This window comes from Sorex araneus, chromosome X (assembly GCF_027595985.1).
Source record: "Sorex araneus isolate mSorAra2 chromosome X, mSorAra2.pri, whole genome shotgun sequence".
Lineage (NCBI taxonomy): Eukaryota > Metazoa > Chordata > Mammalia > Eulipotyphla > Soricidae > Sorex > Sorex araneus.
The window spans coordinates 339,749,411-339,754,154 of record NC_073313.1 but is presented as its reverse complement, the minus strand read 5'-3'; the positions used below and the strand labels follow the sequence as shown (position 1 = coordinate 339,754,154).

The following is a 4,744-nucleotide window of genomic DNA, read 5'->3' as shown; positions in this document are numbered from 1 at the left end:
AGATTTATACATTTTTGTGCTCATGTTTCCCCCATACAAAGTTTGAGAACCCATCCCTTCACTAGTGCCCATTCTCCACCACCAGTAAACCCAGCATCTCTCCCACCCTCCCCAGTCCGTCTCCCCCACCTACCCCACACTGTCACTATGTCAGGGTATTCCCTTTTGTTCTCTCTCTCTGATTAGGTGTTGTGGTTTGCAATAAAGGTGTTGAGTGGCCATTGTGTTCAGTCTCTAGTCTACATTCTGCACGCATCACCCTTCCCCCTCATGACCTCCGACCACATTTTACTTGGTGTTCCCTTCTCTGAGTTGCCCAGAATGAGAGACCAGCCTCCAAGCCATGGAGTCAACTTCCTGGTACTTATTTCTACTATTCTTGGGTGTAAGTCTCCTAATCTATTATTCTATATTCCACAGATGAGTGCAATCTTTCTATGTCTGTCTCTCTCTTTCTGACTCATTTCACTTAGCATGATACTTTCCAGGCTGATCCACTTATATGCAAACTTCATGACCTCATTTTTTCTAACAGCTGCATTCCAACTCCTATTTCTGATTTCCACTGTAATTTTCACTAGGTCCAGGAGTAATTTTTGTTATTCCTTTGTTTTGCAATATTTTTTTCTGTTTGCTTCAGTTACTGTTTCCTCCTCTGCCCAGATTTCCCATTTCCCAGTAGCTAGGCGGTCACACCCAGGGACTGCCCCCCCCCACCTCCAGCCGTGTAATCTTGTCAACGGCCAGCATCCAGAGACTTAAAAGCAAGCTTCTGGAGTGAGCGACGTAGAGTCTCTTTTCCGCGCTCCTGGCTGTCTTCCCCAGGGCCTCCTCAGAGGGGATGGGCTCCAGCTTCCCTTCCCACCCTGAGCAGAGCTCCCGGCAGCCAAAGACCTCCAGAGCCTAGCCACAGCCATGCTCAAGGCCCCTCTCCACACGTTCACACGAGCCTCACACATGAAAGTACCAGCAGAGGAACCCAGGTGTGTGGGACCCGGGGCTGAGACCTCCAAGCCTGCTTGGATCGGGACTGGGCCTCCTCCACCCAGATTTCCCATTTTCCAGTAGCTAGGCAGTCACACCCAGGGACTGCCCCTGGCGGCATGTAACCCTGTCAACGGCCAGCATCCAGAGACTTAAAAGCCAGTTCCCGGAAGCATGCTGCCACTTCGCTGCCACTCGATATCTTATGGCCTACTTCTCCCTCAGGGAGAACCTGACAAACTGTGGGAGTTTCCTGCCCACATGGGAGAGCCTCACAAAGTCCCCATGGTGTATTAATATGCCAAAACCAGTAACAAGCTCGGTCTCATTCCCCTGACCCTGAAAGAGCCTCCAGTATGGCATCGTTGGAAGGACGAGTAGAGAGAGACTTCTAAAATCTCAGGGCTTGGACGAATGGAGACATTACTGAGATGGCTCAAGAAATTCGACAATCAATGGGATGATGATGATGATGCTTCAGTTACATTCCATGTATTGTTAAAACTACCCCACACATATCTTCACTTTCTTAATTATTTCATTTCACATAATCATCACAAGTTCTACCCATTCTTATCTTTCTTTTCATCTTTTTAATATCAGAGTAGTATTCCACTAAGTATATTTACTACAACTTCTTTATCTACTAACTTATATTTATATGTATATTTTTAATAAGGAACGCTTCACAAATTTGCATGTCATCCTTGCACAGGGGCCATGCTAATCTTCTTTGTACCGTTCCAATTTTAGTATATGTGCTGTCGAAGTGAGCAAAATATATTTAGAAATTTAAAGTGATTCCTTATTTTGTTTATTGTAAAAAAAAATGCTGCTTTGAACATAGGCCTTCTGTGAGGATCCATTGTTTTTTATAGAAACTGCAACAATTTTCACACCCACCAATAGCTTATCAGTTGATTTTTGCTTGTTTGTTTAGTTTTATTTGCTGTTGTTTTTTTAGCCACACCAAACAATATAAAGGGGTTAGTCCTAGCTCTGTATTCAGGAATCACTCCCGTCATTATTTAGGGAACCATGTGGGATGCTGTGAGGGTTGGACCACACAGCCCTTTGTTTCATAAGTTTCACTTAATGAATGAGAAAATATGAATCCGAGGAAGATTTTGCAACATGTTTAAGATGAGATCAACAGAAAGGGTACATCAGATTTGAAACCCTTAATCTTATGGCAAATTTTCTGCTGCCTTAAAAGTCACATTTACTTTGAAAAATTCCAATGTCTGATGAATTTATATTTTTTGGGAAAAAAATGCTAAAAATGGCAAGCCAGAGAGAAAGTACAGAGTAAGGCATTTACCTTACACATGGGCGACCTGGGTTCTCTCCCCAGCGCTGCATATGATCCTCAAATCATCTCTATGAAAGATTTCTGTGTGCAAGCCTTGACCCGCCAAGTTTGGAACCAAAATTAAACAAAGAGAAATAAGGATATTTCTCACTCTTCCAGTCTGCTTAACACAGTTCAGAAAATTACCGACAGCAAACTGTATAAACCAACAGTGAGAAGACAGGATTCCATTCAAATAATGACAATATAAGCAAAGGAGCCATCAGTAAAAGAAATAAATAAAGAGCACTGTAGCACTGTCGTCCCGTTGTTCACTGATTGGCTCGAGCGAGCACCAGTAACATCTCCATTGTAAGACTTGTTACTGTTTTGGCATATTGAGTACACCACGGCTAGCTTTCCAGGCTCTGCCATGTGGGCGAGATAATCTCGGTAGCTTACTGGGCTCTCCGAGAGGGACAGAGGAATTGAACCCAGGTCGGTCGAGAGCAAGGCAAACATCCTACCTGCTGTGCTATCGCTCCAGTCCAAAAAATAAATAAATAAATAAATAAATAAATAAATAAATAAATAAGCACTGCACTGTAGCACTATCATCCCATTGTTCATCGATTTGCTCAAGCAGACACCAGTAACATCTCCATCGTGAGAGTTGTTACTGTTTTTGGTATATTGAATATGTCACAGCTAGCTTGCCAGGCTCTGCCGTGCGGGCAGGATACTCTCAGTAGCTTGCTGGGCTCTCTGAGAGGAGCAGAGGAATCGAACCCAGATCAGTCTTGAGCAAGGCAAACACACTACCCGTTATGATATCACTCCAGACTGAACTTTAAGTGTAACTAAAAAAAATTGGAAAACAACCACACGCCTATAAATGAACTAAATAAAGTGTGTATAGATGATGTACTGCTATGCAGTACAAAAACTAAGGATGGTTATCTGTACACTGAAATGCAGTGATTTCTAGGATAGAGGTAAATGAAAGAAGCCAAGAGAAAACAGTGTAGTATGCTGCTCTTCATGTAAGAAAAAGGCAATATAAAATAATACATTTATCAGCTCATCTGTGCAAAATAAACAAATAATAATAATTAGATAAATAAATACCTGAAGTCTTCAATGGAAAATAATTTGCAAATGAAACTGTACATTAAATGTATAAACTCCGGGCAGTCAGGGAGGGCCCTGACAGCTCTCCCCTTCACCGCCTGGGTTGGAGGGGTCTCGGGCCGCTCACTCAGCCGGGGTGGCCCATGCCATGGGGTAGAGGGAGGAGGAAACGAGGGCCAAACTGGTTGGTTGATCAGTTGCCATTTATTCCATTCTCCCCACGCCCCTGTTCCAGTCTCTCTGAGCCCCCCATTCTAGTCTCACACTGCCCCTCATTCCCTTCTCCTTCTGTCTCTTCTACTCATCTCTCTAGGCTCCATCTTGCTTCCTGCTCTCTCTCCCCACTCCTCCAACTCTCTGTCTCTCCACCCCCAGCACTGGGGGTAGAGGTTACACCCAGTCAGGTGGCAAAATCAACATAAGAAAGCCCTTCCTGACTATTCATCAGGCTCAAGGGCAGAAAGACCACCTAGGGGTATGCCAAAGTCCTTCCTGATTGCCCATGGACTCAAGGGCAGAAACACCACCCAGGGGTATTCCTCTTCTCCTTGCATCTTAATTAACATCTTAATAAGTTATTTTTGTATGGGCACACTAAGAGATACATTGAGACTTGTAGGGCAGCTCTCCTGGGAACATCTCACCATAGACTCAGGTAAGATTAGTCATTCCTAACCCTAGCAGGGTCTGAGTCTAGTTATTACTTTTGGGATCATGACAGAATTTGTCCATGGCCAAATTCTTAAATTATAGATAAGCATTATGGCATTTTGGCCAGGCCCATCTCGATGCCAGGGTAGCATCTAGCTCACCGCTTGCCATGGGTTCATCCAGTCCCTTGTTGGGACCCTGCTTTGGGGGGGACTAGGAAGTAAGGGCAACTGAGGCTTAAGTTGAGAGAACCAATGTCCAGGAGGTAAATATCACTGAAAGTCAATTAAGTCCCATGTTACAAAAGCATTTACTGAAATTAAGTCCCATGTTACAAAAGCATTTACAGTAACATTTACTGTCTTCCTGCGCTCGTACAAAGAGGAGATTGTTCTGAACAAACTACGCAAAGGATTTAAGGGGAAGAGGAAAACAATATTTACAAGTCAACAGAACACAAAGAAAGAAGTTACAAATAAACACAGAGGAATGGGAGCAATGTGATGGGAGTAACCCAAATAAACCTAAGCTTCCTATGGCAATGTTATTCTACAATTAAGGTAGACTATTTTTAATGTACAGAACATATAAAAACATTTCTGAACATGTAGAAACCAAAATGAGTTGCTACTTAGACTCTTGCTGAAAAAGTGATGTTTAACAAGAATAGGGGACATGCAAGGAATG

At 43.3% G+C, this 4,744-nt stretch overlaps 1 non-coding gene across 1 annotated transcript; it reads right to left on the bottom strand.

Moving 5' to 3' along the window:
- Positions 1–1,654: 1,654 nt before the first annotated feature.
- Positions 1,655–1,761, bottom strand: LOC129400462 (U6 spliceosomal RNA). The gene has a single exon (XR_008627703.1). It is a non-coding gene; the product is annotated as a U6 spliceosomal RNA (small nuclear RNA).
- Between the last annotated feature and the right edge of the window lie 2,983 nt (positions 1,762–4,744).